The 16635-nt window shown below is 34.2% G+C and overlaps 1 protein-coding gene across 2 annotated transcripts in view; it reads left to right on the top strand.

Moving 5' to 3' along the window:
• Positions 1-16635, top strand: part of LOC101736967 (extracellular sulfatase SULF-1 homolog) — a 103891-nt gene that overhangs the window by 67215 nt on the left and 20041 nt on the right. The gene's annotated exons all lie outside the window — the stretch shown is intronic.

The following is a 16635-nucleotide window of genomic DNA, read 5'->3' as shown; positions in this document are numbered from 1 at the left end:
ACGTCGATTTTGAAGACGATAACGAGACTGTAAGTGCCTCTACGCACGAGAGCAAAAATACGCTTGGAAAGAAAAAAAAAAGACACGAAATGAACCAACGCATGTCGGAGCGTTTACGTTTAAAATAAAAAGCTAATAATAGATAAATAGCGTGTTATAGTTTTTATTATAAAAAAAAACTTAAATACCTACTTCGAGGTCACAGTACTTCCTGTAATAATTTTTATTATAGTCACAGTACAGAGAAGAGGTATATAAAGAGCTAGTTTTGACCCTGGAGTTAACAATATCAATAAAACTTTTTTAGATGGTCAACCATTGTATCGCAATCATCACGATTATAAAGGACACGAAAATCGTGGAGCCGTCTTCTACGTACTAGGATTTAAGTTATCAAGACGAAAGTTAAAGAAACGTGACCGAACGATTGTTACGGTTATGACAATCAAAGTATTTTATTAGAAACAAGATTTTGCACGCGACTCCGTCCGCGTGGTATAGTTACTTTGGCATAACGCTAAATTTTACCCCCACTTCATTTACGTACAAAGTGAAAATATTATTGAATTATAGAATGTTAAGGAAGCTATTTAAACCCCAATTTTGAAACATTCTTTATTGGTGCTCCACTTGTATTGGTCTTACCGTAATGCTAAGCCTTCCTCAATAAATGGGCTATCTAACACTGAAAGAATTTTTCAAATCGGATCAGTAGTTCCTGAGATTAGCGCGTTCAAACAAACAAACTCTTCCGCTTTATAATATTAGTATAGATTTCAACATCTGTTAGCTGTTTTTCAACGTCTTTGTCGAAGCACTAGTGCGATTCAACTATTATTACTGTTTAAAATTTCCCTTTTATAGATGAAAGTTTTTATTTTAGACGTTTTCGTGTCCGTGAACTTGAGTTGGATTTCATTATGGAGATAATTAGTGAAGCGGATGGGACGCGTCAGACTTAGTTAACGTCCGTCATCCACCAAACGGTCTTCTTGTTCATTAAAAATAAAAAGTATGATATGATGACGCAGTGTAAGATGCAGGATAAAGTTACATCGTGTAACACTAACGATTCCGAATACAAAAATTATTGTTTCTTTTGTTTTGTAAACTGTTTTCTATCAACTCTATGTAGATTTAAAAAAAATATATATTGAAAGAACGCACCAAAATTTACAAGGTAAAACTAATCGAAAATAGAATATGTCAGATAGTATACTCACGGTGCTAATACAAAATATATTTTTTTGTAATTATAATAAATTACTCAACTGGTCTGTGTGTGGCATATTATTGTTGAGTCTCGGATTAACTAATCAAAATTAAGGAAGCATTCATTTCGTTCAATTCGGAGGTCACTAATTGAATATAATTCGACTTTTTCATAATTGCGTCTGCATCTCAAAGATTTTGTTTCGTAATAATACCGTTCGTAAATTATGGCAATTGCGCTGTTAAAATATAGCGGTCTGGATGTCCTGCTTAACGGCCGGATAGAGATTAATTGTAAGTGCCTTCATCATCGTAATAATTAAAGTCCACTAATAGAAAGCTTTGTTATCTTCTATTACACACGCGGATTGTCGTTCGGTGTTCGTGTGATTCCGTACGTACCAATCAGCTGCAGTTCCAAGTTGTGGATGATCTGAGGATGTGATTAACAGCAAAAAAACCTAATCGTCCAACACGTGACAGCTAGACTGTGCCCGAATCTATATATTAATACGTGAAGCAAAAACTTTGTATCCCTTTTTACGAAAATTGCGCGGACGGAGGAGTATGAAATTTTCCACACTTATAGAGAATATAGAGAAGAAGTGCACAGTGCTAATATTTTGCTAATGAATTAATCCGTCTCATGTAGTTTGCTGAGAATACAATGGTTACGTGCGTAGTATTTTTCGCGAGGCGTGTACCTACATGATTAAAATTATTTTCGTAATCACGTACAGTCGTGAACGAAAATTCTATAAAGTATTCGAAACGTCGTCAAATAAAATAAAAACGGCAAAAAACGCGAGAATAAAACTCTAAAAGTAGTTTCAATTAATGCTTACCAAATAACGTAAAAGTGTTTTTCTCTTCGTAAATCGTGCATTAGCTTTAAAGTATTTTATACTACGTTTTATCGACTGATAATAAATAGAGATTCAACGTATACAATCTGACGTTACAAAGAAAGGTATCGAGGTACCTTTTAACGTTTTTACTAGAATATTGCGTTTACACCTACAAGTGGGCCGATCTGTAACCGCGACCTGTATTTCAAAAGTGTCTTTTATAACCTTTTAAGTCTTAAGTAGCATTCTGTATTAAAATACGTAGTATTATGTAAATTTAATGTAAATTAGTATCAATAAACGTTTTATATGATAGTACATTCATTCATTACGTTGGAACGCATGAATGGCCGGGCACGAGTCCGCCCACGGTTCAAGCGGAGTTGTAAAGTAGTATAAACTTATTGTCTCTCTGTAGGCGGAAACATAGATTTTAATTTGAAAGGCTTCTAACAAGTATAAGATGCGTACAGGTGAATTCTTTGGAAAGTTTGAGCGAGATCATTCGATATACCTATTGCGTGCATTCGATTCAGTGAATCTCAAAATTTGAGATAACAAACTATCTGATCAAGAATTATTTCAAGATTTTGAAGTCGTTGCATCTATACAGATTACTCTTAAGCGGAGGTTTCCGACGTAATCATTAACTCATTTGATGTATAATGCTTTATTGTCATAATTCTAATGACTATGTCAATGAGTGTTTGAGTTGAAATAAAAGCACTATTTTTGTAAATTTATTAGAAACTAGCTGTACCCGTCCGCTTCGCTGGGCATTTAAAATTAACATTATTATTTCTCACCCCCACAAATAATCTCATCATTAACGCCCCCGCAACTGGTGTAGGGAGTCCAACACTCATATAAATATTAGCCTATCCATTAAGTACATTTTGATACATATTTTCTACATGGATACCAAGTTTGAAGTCAATCGGATGCATGGTTCAGTAGTTATAACGGAACATCCGTAAAAACAAATGTAGATTTATATATTAGTATAGATAATTCGACGCTTGAAAGGCAAACATGCCTAAGCGAAAATAACTGTTTTGTACATAAATGATAGGCAATAACCATATTCGATGCGCAAAAAATATATATTTCTAGGTCTATTGAAATCATTTCAATCCTACAGCTAGATTCGCTAAAATAGAATTTATTTCAGATATTTCAACTTTAAATTAGTCTACTGTAAAGTTGTCGCTTAGTCACGTTTGCCTTTCAAGCGTCGATATGGTAAGTAATATGAAAAATCATCTCCTTAAGATGTTATGTTAGATATCTCATCACACTGTAACATAACTGCTTCGAAGAGCAGAGTGAGGCACTTCGATTGGCAAGCCGCCAGTTCCAAAATACATGGTGTCCGACCGTTACCATCGGTCACTCATAGAAACATGAAAATATGTTTTTTTTTGTTTTAATTCCTTTTCCAGCGCTTTTGTAAAGGAAACGCCGTTACAAATGGCCTTTGATCAACTCCATGTTTGTTTCGGATGTTAGTTTCAAATTATGGGACGTTAATTTATGAAGTGGAGAATGTTAATAATCTTCATTCGAGTTAAATATATTTTCGATTGCCATTGGATGAAACACTAATAAGATATTATGTTGTTTGTGTGTGTGTGTGTTTTCAGTACATAATAATATACTAGTGACGGTGGATTGTATGCCTGCACTGGTAGGTGCCAGCATATCTCTTATTTCTGCCGCAACGTTGTGAGATTTCGACTTCATGTCCAAATGTGGATGACGGTATTCGCATTGTAGATACTATAGCTTTCGGTAACCCTGTACGCCAGTTGAAGTGATGTCTTCATCTTCATAGATAATAACTCAAGCACTCAACAAAAATGTTTTCGGGCGTCGGCCACTAGCTGGCTTCGCTTCGATTAGTTTCTCATTGCTCCTGTTGTAGGCAGTAACAAAATATCTATCCTATATTTTATTTTTAATGAAGGATTTTGTAAACTTTCAGAAACCACGAATTGTTAAAATTTAATCAATTTGTCTATTAAAATTTTTTATTTTTTTATTTTCTGTTTTTAGTTACACAATAATTAAATGGCTTAACTTTAACAACATATAAGTTTAGGGGCATCCGCTACAAGATATCGATAGTTTTCATACAAAAAAAATATTTGTCTTAAAGTATCACAATTTCAAGGTCCTGTTTATCTTCTCAATAAACAAAATTGAAATATTATATTGAATATATTATCTATATTTCTAAGCGTTTGTGCTGCTATGCTTTATAAGCATTGGCTAAATTAATAAAATCTAAGCAATAACAAATAAAAATCGATTTTTTTAGTTTAATTCAGAATATTTTGAGTTAATTCAATTAGTTCAAGGTTAAAAAATAACATGAGTGTATATTAATATTAAGTGTATGTACTATGGGCACAGTGAATAATTAGTATTGAGCACTAAAAGTGTAAAATGAATCTGTATTTAGTTAATGGAGTAAGCATTTCTTATGTTATGGTTGGAGGCTCATAATGCACTTACGAGAATAATCGTGTGTTTGTATTAAAGAAAATAATCATTAAATTGTAATGTAATAGTTGATAGAACATACTAGATCGTTAACAATAACACGATCATTTTAGTCGTCGTTACAATTGTTGCTACAGTTCGGTAGTCACAATCAGGCGAATCACCATTGTATGCCTAATTGAGCTGTCAATAGTCGTCCTTGGCGCGATCCAAATGATTGTTCAAACACTAGTCCACCCACGTGACTCATTGCTTTTTATTTTGACATTAACCGTTTTAGCTGGGCACACAAAAATAAGGCTTTTCGTACCTCTGCGCTAAATACGCTTACGGAAGCTAGAATCAAATATAATATAGTAGCTTAAGTTTTAAATTACTTTTGGTAAGTTTTTTTTTATTGATTAATCTATACAACTACCAATATAGCATATAATGTTATTTCGTATGATGTACAATTTTATGAAAGTAATATTTTTGAATGTTTATCTTTTTTTGTATAAGGAAATAAGTTCGCCGTGGCCCGATGACATTTCTAACTTTGCTAAGATTGGTAGGATTTACTAACAGCTGCCCAAACGGCTTCGAATAATATCTGATAGTTCAAGGGAAGTCGCTTAGTGAATGCTACGACTACTGGATGAGAATCGCGTCGCTCTGAGAATATGCGACAACTAACAAGAAATTCAGCAGGCTTATTCTATGGGCTAAGTCTCACATTGAACTCTTCGATTAAAGTTAGGTTCAGTTATTGTCCGGAGCACGTATGTAGGTATGCAAGCTTATCTTAAAAATTTATATATTAATACGTGAAGCTAAAACTTTGTATCCCTTTTTACGAAAATTGCGCGGACGGAGGAGTATGAAATTTTACACACTTATAGAGAATATAGAGAAGAAGTGCACAATGCTAATATTTTTTTTAAATAATTCATAAAAGATACATTAAATCAATAAAGAAAACATTACTACTATGCATACTATTTATTCATTTATTGTCAAACTTTTGTTCTTGACTTGAGAATAGATTAAATATTGTTTGTCTTTATTAATATTTTTTATAGTGTAACTTTGGCGAAATTTGTGATTACAAAAGTATAAAATACAATCATAATAGTGTACAAACTTACAATTCCAATTAATTATAGTCGAATTTCGACTACTGCGGGACCTCTAGTATAATTAAATGTATGTACGTAAAATACTCAGGTATTTGTCAAATATATATTGTTCTATTATAGCTACCGCTACGTATTTATATGCACACAACGATTCAAGTACATTATTGTTTGGCCTCTCAGTACGACAACACAACCACTAAATTCCACGTAAATGTCCAGCAATTATCGTCTGCGTGTCTATTAATTGACAACAAAATAAGGCCTTTCAGTTTTAATTTACGATGCTTATTGGTCGTTAATCTAATAGATGTTGTCAAAGCTGTATAACGATATAAATAATGCAGCGGTTTACAGATCAACATTTTGATATCCCGCCCACGTGGGTCGAAGGTTGTCTAGCTATTATATGTACGTACACCCAATCTGCAATTCTATAATTTCACTTGTATTTTTTTGCTAGCACCGAAATTCGATACCTCGAAAAATTATGTATTTGTTTAGCGAATTTATCAATAATTTAATGGTAAAAAATGTGTAGAATATACTTTAAAAAATGTAATCTGTACTTCGTTATCCTTTTGCAGTTAACAAGCAAAAGGAATAATCGCTGGGTAGCAAAGCCTTGTTCAAAGCGTGGGCGCGTCGTGTCGCCTGTCTGGAAATTTTATATTACGTGATATCTTTTAAATAGGGGTGTGTGTTTGGCAAAAAATAATATTTGTGTCGAAGAAGTTTGGTCATTCTCACTATCTTGTTTTTCAAGGAAGCCACGTGTTTACCTGTAGAAGTAACTGTTTCGATTTTAGCAGAGAATTGAAGTTTTCCTATCATGTTTTTGTTATTTGTAGGGAATACGAGTCGTTCGAAATGTTTTTTAGTGCAAAGCTTAATGGCCTTTATTCGAATTAATTTTGTAGCACGAAAGCTAAGTTTGGAATTAGGTAAGACACGTTTTTATCCTTCAACATAGTTTGAGGTAAATCCGACCAGGATTTTACTTATGCATTGGCCCTCCTTAGGACATTCATTGTCCAATGTTGTCGTTGGCAGATTATGTATTTTAAATTTTAAAACTTGCTCCAAGAAGTGTGTATATCAAGTCGAGAAGTAAAATTTATTTATTGATTCGCTTAAATAAAAAATATAAATCTTCATTTTTATGTCATTCTTCAAATTTATAAGTAGATCCACCGCGCCGCTTTATTTGGGCGTTGGTAAATATCTAAAATCAGCGTGGAAATGGATGCAAAAATGTTTATTTTGTTGAGGACCCATTTGAATAATATTCTTTTCGTAGTAAATTGGAAACAGGTTTTACAGTTACCTAAATAGGTTGGTGACGACAGCCAGTAACGTATGGATTGTTTCGTTAGTGCCGCGCTTCTCAATGGGATAGAGAACGGTATTAGTTTTTTGTTGGAGTACACGAGCAGACGGTCAAACTAATCAGACCGTCCACCTAATTAATGGCTACCGGAGCGCATTTCTGCCACCTAACGTGGATCGAAGTATTTTTTGTATCGGAATACTGGTTCAGACATACTGTTTTTATTTATTTATTGCTAAGATGAGTGGACGAGCTCACAGCCCACCTGGTGTTAAGTGGTTATTGGAGCCCGTAGACATCTACAAAGTAAATGCGCCACCCACCTTGAGATATAAGTTCTAAGGTCTCAAGTATAGTTACAACGGCTGCCCCACCCTTCAAACCGAAACGCATTACTGCTTCACGGCAGAAATAGGCAGGGTAGTGGTAGGTAAAAAAAAAACATATTGGAACAAAATTATTTCGCGACAGAAATCAGTAGGTTGATTGTAAATACGCACCTACATATATTACGTCATGTTTGTATTTGTGTATCTATATTTGTCCTATACGCGTTCCTAATCCATTCATCTGATATATTGAAACTTGGTATAGTTGTTGTTTCCAATTCGAGAAATATTTCTGTCTTAGTATGTACCATTAACGATATGACGCGCGAGTAATGTCAACAAATTCTAATGTAGATGTTTTTCATACAATTATCGATAGAAACAACGAAGCGTAATCAGGCTCCGTTGGTTATCTATAAAATTGGCTTCTGTCCAAGGATCGAACTTCGACGGAGTGTCTCATTATCTACCAGCTCGCCTATTAGGGCATGACGATGTCTTTTGTGTGCCCACATACTAGGTACTTATTATTTGTGGGATCATCAGGCGTGGGTAGGTTTTGACACAGTTGCTTCAACGGTCATCTGTTGTATGTCACCTTAAATTTCGAGATGTTTCCACACATCCGTTAGGTAAACTAATTAAAAAAGATCAAATCTAATAATATTGTGCAATGTCATATTTATAATGTACTAGCGACCCGCCCTCGCTTCGCTTCGGAAATATTAAAACAAACATGAAACCAAAAAAAAAAAAATTAAAAAAAGTAGCCTATGTTCATCAGGGTCAATGTCGGCATCTAATGGAAAAAAAATTTTTCAAATCGGTCCATTAGTTTCGGAGCCTATTCGAAACAAACAAACAAACAAATCTTTCCTCTTTATAATATTAGTATAGATATAGATAGTATTTTTTATTCTGTCTTGTGATGTATCTATGTAGGTATATTTAGAAAAATCCCGAGCTTCTTGCCGACTCTTCTAAGTGCCGAAATTGCTTTACTTTAAACTATTTCATTAAAAACATTTTTCTTTCAATTTTAAAGGCTTACTGAATATATTTGAGATTATGTTATAGAAGAGAATTACGTACGATTATCGAATACGACCATCTTCAAAACGCTTCAGAGAATACACCTCACCTATGTAGGTATTTAAAATTGCTCTTTTGAATATTTATGGCATAAGAGATATTTTGAATTTCACTAATGTTACTAATCAAGTACTCAATCATTAAATGATCAGTTCTCCTTGTTTTAGTAGGCTAAAAACAAAGTTATCAACATCTTAAAGGCTAACTGATAAATAAATCAAATTTATCACAAAAAACAAGGGAACAAACCGCGGGCCAAATGTTTTCTTGGTCGGTCAACCTCTTTCTCTTATACGTCTTTATTTTATTGTAATTACTAAAACAACACTAAAAAACTAGCGCCAAATAAAGCTTAACTTATGATCAATACATGAATAACACACAGTACATATACACCAAAAGAAAGAAAAATGAACTTGTAAGCTAGAGTATATTTAAAGAAAACACCAATTTTCTTTTAAAAATAACAGAATTCATCTGTAGAATCTCTGATTTATATGTCAGAGATGATATTATATATGTCAGAGATTCTACAGATGACATGTATTTAGTACTCTCCTCCTTGCGTCGATAATCCCCAGTGCTGAGGGTCGTGGCCTCCTCTAATCACTTTCTCCTGCATCATCTTGCGCCATTCCTGCCTGTCCTCGGCTGTGTGGATAGCAATTTATTTTCTTTAAGCTCTTTGTACTGAACCAGTTCAAGTACATAAACCTAAACAGAATATTAAAATGTATTTATTGTCCTCGATTCATATATGTGGTAGACTATTATACTTTCAATTTGTTGAGCATAATAAATAACACTTAAAACATATTATTATTGTCGGCAAACCTCATAAATTACTTAGCAGTACCAAACAGATACTGTTGAGATGATAAATGTGTGATCAATACAAAAATTGATGGCCTAGGGATCAAATATGTATGCGGGCGTTGAATTAAGCTTATTTGTATTAATATTCATTATAATTATTGTGTAGGTTGATGAATAATAGAGTGATGCTAATACTACACTTAAATTTAAATTTTAATGCTTATTTTAAGTTCATTAGAAACTCTTTCGACAACTTTAAAAAAAACCACTGAACATTTTCAAGTGCCGATGTATTACGGAGAGAGGCAATATAAAATGCCAACTTGAATATTAAAATTCAATCCATGTCATTGTCAGGTATATAACAATAACTAAGTTTTTTATTAATTACCATAATACCAACTAGATGATGACCGCCATCTTGTTGTGTCTTTAAAGCGGTTAGTTGCCCTCAATTAAGAAAAATAGTATTATTATTCGCCACTAGATGTCGGGAAGAGTTGATTATTGAAAACACGAATAAAACAATATTTTCTGAAAATAAATCGTAGCTAAATCGATTTATCGCCCCCGAAATCCCCTGTATACTAAATATTATGTAGAGCCGTTTTCGAGATTCAAATTATATATATTATATTAATATACAAGAATTGCTCGTTTAAAGGTATAAGATAAGATATAAAAAAAGCAGCTCTTAAATTAAATTTCGTCTGAGTAACACAGTAATTAAGAAACAATTGGAAGTGAAGTGAGGGGCTCAGACGTGTGCCCTGAGGCGCCCTCGTTAGCTCTAAGATCTCTAAGATGCCGCCCCGAACAAGTGAGAACTTCACACAAACCACTTTACACTCCACAGACATCGTAAATCCCTAGACAATGAACGAATATTTAAATTGTGACACGGTGAGAATTTGTCACGATCAAATCGAAAAAAACGGAGGAATTGCATTAGTGTGTTATTGAAAATTTTAATTCAATGCACTGGTTTTAGTGAAATAAATATCGGAAATATTTTTTTTTTAAAACCACGTCTCCCAATTTTGATTTTCTAGAAATCACGATTAAAGAACTATCAGCTTTGTATTTTACTTTTACTAAGACAACCAATATATTTTTTTAGAAAAATTTCATTCAATCTACTGATCTTAGTGAAATAATAATCGCGAATTTTTTTTTAAAACCACATCTCCTAGTTTTGATTTTCTAGAAATCACTATAAAACCACTATCAGCTTTGTATTTTACTTTTACTAAGACAACCTATACAATGGCAAAGAGATAGCTACACAACGATATAACTGTTCTTACTAGGTCTTATCTTTGTATAGTTCTCATAAAGAATTGGATATTAGGACGTCGCGTGCCACGTCCCTGGTATCAGCAGTAGGACATCTCGTTAGCGGCGAGGCTTGTAATCCGTTCTTCTTGCCCTGATACCGTATAAACTGACCTGTCGTGACACGGACTACTACGATAAGGCCATTAAAGGCATTGCACGCCAAATTACGAAAACAAATGGTGAGCTATTTTTAGAAGTAAATCATTTTAGGAAATAAGTCATTGCAATGTTAGAAATAACTGTCTGGCGATAGATATTCGAGAAGAGATAAATAAATAAATAGGTGAATAATTGGTTTATCTGTATAAAATGAAAAGAATCCACTTTACATCTATTATGAAGTTAAAGTTTATGACTTCCACTGGAGTTATAGGGTAACCGACAGGAGTTTGAAATCGATATTCCGATAATCCAAAGATTAATAATTCTTCAAAGCAATTATTGAGTACTGCCATTTAAACTTGGCGCAGTACGTTTTTACGATGCCGGGTGAAACTTTAATGTAAAATGATAATCCAATCTATTCATGGTATCAAATGAAGGAAGCATTCATCAGTCATGAATGGATTTGAGCGGAAAGTCGTAACATAGCATTCCAGTTCATTCCATAAACTTAAATATGTTTACGTGAAAGCCATTATGATTATAGTTTGAAGAGATTCATTCATCTATCAAAGTAGGATCTGCCGTTAGTCGAAATTTTATTGTAATGCTAGAGTGATCTATAATGCAATAAGTTCCAATCGGAACCCAGCAAGAACCGATGTCAAGTATTTAATAAATTAAAAGTTTAACATAGTAACTTTTAAGAATCAAATAGTGGGAACTTTTGAAAAATAAATATATATCCAGCTTATTTTTATTTGTTTAGGTCGCGATTGCATAGAGGTTGAAATTGTGCATGTAAACAAAGCATTTCAAATACGTTATTTAGTTACAAAATTGAGTCATTGGATTAAAAATTTTCAGGAAATGAAATACGTGGAATGAATGTTCAACTTGTTTCCAGTTTCGTAAAACAAAGAAGAATGCGTTCCTACGAACTGGTACAAAATTTTGTTATTAAAACGAAAGGAGATTCAATTTCAATTTTGCCGTTGAACGAAAAGCTCTAGAGGGGCTCTCTTAAATCTGTGGGCTTAGGTTTTTTCACTTCAATTTTAAGCCCGTTTTGGAAGTGGCATTCAATTTCTAAATATGTATGCATATATTTTTTCATAATATTCAATTGTTAAATATTAAAGCATAGCAACATTTCGTTATTAAAATAAATTTCAGTGTTTTTTTTTATTGCCCTTGTAGGCAGACGAGCATACGGCCCACCTGATGGTGAGTGGTTACCGTCGCCCATGGATTTCAGCAATGCCAGGGGCAGAGCCAAGCCGCTGCCTACCAACCAAGCCGCTGCCTACCTACCGCTGCTTATAAAGAAATGTTCGAAAATATATTTTCAAATCGGCTTACGCGATACGCGATTCGTTCATGTTACTAATTACTCATTATTTCTAGGCTGATTTTAGTCTATTTCCTGCGCTGTACATCAGCTTTATCAACCAAACAATCCAAACATACATTTTGCAAGTTGTTTTATGTATTCATATGCTCTCTATCTTCTTCTATTACTAACGAGTAGGTTTTTTTTCTTTTCTTATTGCTTAGATGGGTGGACGAGCTCACAGTCCACCTGGCGTCAAGTGGTTACTGGAGCCCATAGACATCCACAGCGAAAATGCGTCACCCACCTTGAGATATAAGTTCTAAGGTCTCAAGTATAGTTACAACGGCTGCCCCACCCTTCAAACCGAAACGCATTACTGCTTCACGGCAGAAATAGGCAGGGCGGTGGTACCCACCCGCGCGGACTCACAAGAGGTCCTACCACCAGTAATTGAATATTTGAAATATTCCAAGACTTCAGAAAGGGCTAATCGTTTTTTTTATATCGGGCAGGGCAAACGAGCGAACGGTTCTACTGAGAACCACAGCATCCGCAGCAACACACAGAAGGATTGGTGGTTAAGAAATTTGTTAAACCTCGTTCAAAGCACACTGCCTAGTGTCCGGTGAAAATCGTGAAGGAAGTTCATTCCAGAGCCCGATTCTCCTTGGCAAAAATGTACTCGCAATGCGCTCTCTGATTTCACATAGCAGGAATGAATTCTGTTATTCGATGTTGTGATAATCAAAAAAGCGATAATTAGTTCATGTAACAGAATTCCTCAGATCACTTTCAGATCATTTCATATAATGTGCTATTTTTACTGGTGGTAGGACCACTTGTGAGTCCACGCGGATAGGTACCACCGCCCTGCCTATTTCTGCCATGAAGCAATAATGCGTTTCGGTTCGAAGGGTGGGGCAGCCGTTGTAACTATACTGAGACTTTAGAACTTGTATCTCAAGGTGGGTGGCGCGTCTACGTTGTTGATGTCTATGGACTCCAGTAACCACTTAACACCAGGTGGGCTGTGAGCTCGTCCAACCATCTAAGCAATAAAAAAATATATATTTGCATATATATATATTTTTTTTATTAAAATTTATTTATATTTATTTATTTATTGCGTTTTTATCTGTAATGTACCGATGTATAGTTTTTACTATTGTATGGAGCTAAATCTGGATAATGTTATCAGAGTTGGTTGGTTAGATATTAGAAGTGGAAGAACTAGTACACGATTATAATAACAATTTAATACACACTGGTGTGTTTGATTTTGGAAAACGTGCAGACTGGATAAGTTATAGAACTTATGTTTCAAGATGGGTGGCGGCATTTACGTTGTTGATCTCTATGGGTGGTGGTGGTGGTAGTAGGACCTCTTGTGGGTCCACATGGATAGGTATGTCTATTTCTGCCGTGAAGTAGTAAATCGTTTCGTTTTGAAGGGTGGGGCAGCCGTTGTAACTATACTGAGACCTTAGAACTTATATCTCAAGGTGGGTGGCGCATTTACGTCGTAGATGTCCATGGCCTCCAGTTACCACTTAACACCAGGTGGGCTGTGAGCTCGTCCACATACCTAAGTAATAAAAACAAATAAAAATATGGGCTCTAGTAATCGCTTAAAACAAAGCGGGTCGTGAACCCGTCAACATATCTAACTAATAAAAGAGAAAAATAAATACAACTAATTTCACTGGTATATAAGTATTGTATGGATATGCATGCTAAGGTTGTTCGGTGTCGACATTCACTTTGTTACCGTTAGCCTCTGGTAACAATACCTAGTAAACATTCCTTCCAAGTAGACCTTCCAAGCTCTTAAAACGTATTATGTATAAACAACATTATTAGAAAATGCTTGCGATAACAAATTATTTTCGAAATTATGTAATATTTAGTTGTATGTTTCAAAAGGTATTAATATAAACATGAATTCGTTTTTGAACAAACTTAATCAATTATATGAATGAAATTCCACGGTAACTTTATCATAATATAATTAATCAACAGTTATTGTAATTTGGAAATTTTTGACTACTCTCCGGTTGCTTCGAGAATGCGATTGATTAAGACTTAAGACATGACAAATAACAAAGAAATAAGGTCATTTATAATTTCGCATTTAAAATATTAGGTATAAATTATCAAATTCCAAATACACTCTTATATAAAATAGTATCTGGAAACAGCAACACCCATATTCATTTTTGTTTACAAAGAAGATTCCAATACACTCTGCATACATACTAAATGCCCCACCCCTCCCTCCTCCTTCAGTCGATCGCTCATTTCTGAGCATCGTGATGCGCCCGCCTGTGACCTTTTTTTGTAATTTGTAGCCACTTTTGTCGGTCAATAGTGAGTGAAGTGCGTGGGTCAGTCTCATGTCCAGATACTCGGACACTTGGTCACTCCATCTTTTTCGGCTCCGACCTCTGGATCGTCTTCCATCGACGACTCACAAAAGGTCCTACCACCAGTAATCATAGTTATGTAACAGGAGTTTTAGATTAGTGATTATGTTGTAAGCCCGTGTTTCTATATCGTCTTATTTAGTTACCTATTTCTCTCTCAAAGGAATTATGTCAGGTTGGAAGACTAATACAGTCTTGATCTATGTCTTCCTGTCCTATGTTTACCTGTCACTATGAGTCTCTCTAGGCTGCCCCACCCCACGTCAGATTAAAATCAATCTGAACCTATTATCTAAATCTATTCCACTGTATCTGAGCAAACTTACTCGAAAACCCGAAGAAATAAACAAACATACAGATAAAAAATAATGTCTGTTTTCGTTTTAATTAATTTAAAATAGACTTTATTTCGAAATCATGGACGCATACTTAAATTTTATTTATTTTTATTTACATTTAGCTGCGTTCCAATTCATGAGTATTTTCTAAACTGAACCAGATTATTATAATTTAATTAAAGACAATTGTATGAGTAATAATTACAAAGCTCGTGCTCTTTGCCAAATACAAGTTCTTGGAAAGCTCTGAGCGGGGCACGTATCTGGACTTTATTATGACATGTAGCACGACAGTAATTGTTCCAATAATACAGCTTTCAGTATTAATAATCGTTACTAGGAAATTAAGCAGTTCTTTGTTATTGTAATGATAAACTAATAGCTTCTGAGATACGTTAGTGATACTACAATTTTTCCTAATGATAAATTGATCAGATTTTATGTCTATAGAAAAAAGTATAGTAATTGACAGTAATAGGATAAATGAGTATTAATGCAGTGTTTATTTCATTCAGAAATTCTTCTAGCAGAGGATTAAGAATAGTAGTTACACATCATGTATGAATAAGAGATAAAGAGAATATAACTAAATATAAAATATAACTATAATATTATACATACTTGCTACTCAACAGTACATACATTTTAACTTACCAGTGATTGTAAGTTAGACGATAGAATTTATTTAATAATGTAATGGCTATGTGAATATTTATTTTGCGGATTCGCGGATAGCTGCTCTTTTTATGTATATCATGGCTCAGCTGTTTTTAAGTGATTACCGGAACCTATAGACATCAACAAGTTTAGGTTTATAGTATAATATATACGATATTCGAATATGTTGTATTGTCGTATATATTACGATAATATATCGTATCGAATGGGAATGCAGAAATAGGTAGAGAGGTAGTACCTTTTTTTCGGGCTGGAACTTCCTACTAGGTACCCGTATCTAGAGCCCTACCACCAGTAGTACAAGATTTACATTGTGTTCTTTGCTCTTAATAAAACTTTGTCTATAAATTCCACGCGTTGTGCGAAATTTTAATGAAACAAGAATCTACACTGTCGCACGCCTGTACAAAACACAGAGTACATGTCAAACATAATCATTTTTGTTTTTGCAGCACCCTAAAAATACAAGCGTATTCACTAAAAGCAGCGTGTAGGTACGTAATATATAATATGTAGGTGTACAAACATGAACCGTCACTGGCGTCTACCCGCAAAATGTTTTTGGCAACTTTTCACATCCATTTGCGGCAAAGGCATTTTCCCTACACGATTTAAACGTATGAGTGTTTAAATATTAAATGTGTTTTTAGCATAAGATGAAATGTTCTACGTTATTTGAGAAGGTAGTAGATTTTCGAAAAACTTTTAAGGGTTTTGACTTGTACCTAAGTTTGTTGTTGGCAATAGCTTCAATGATGAAACGCAGCCTAATACGAGAGATGATTTACATTCCTTACGTGTTTCTTGTGCACTCTTCCGTAGACTTAACTTAAGTTAGTAAATTATCTAATTCAATAAGCGTTAAAAAGTAAGTTATAACGGGGCTTTATTCAGTGTTCCTGTGGAATTCACGTGATTACTGTCTTGTTACGCCTCGTCTTGGCCAAAGTAATCAACGTTACTTCACTGGAGCCATAACAATAAAGATTCTCGAAAGCAGCTCGACGAAGTAATACCCGCTTCAAAATTAAAAGCCAGCCAGCATTCTTTTTAATGTTGCCAACAATGATGCCTTTTTTATACTTATACACTACCAACGTCATAGATTACTAAATTAAAAATTCGTTTTGTATGCAAAAATATTTTTTATCTGTAAATAAATTGACAACTATT

This window comes from Bombyx mori, chromosome 15, assembly GCF_030269925.1.
Source record: "Bombyx mori chromosome 15, ASM3026992v2".
Taxonomy (NCBI): domain Eukaryota; kingdom Metazoa; phylum Arthropoda; class Insecta; order Lepidoptera; family Bombycidae; genus Bombyx; species Bombyx mori.
Note: the sequence above shows the minus strand (reverse complement) of the source record. Positions and strands in the feature narration are given on the sequence as shown.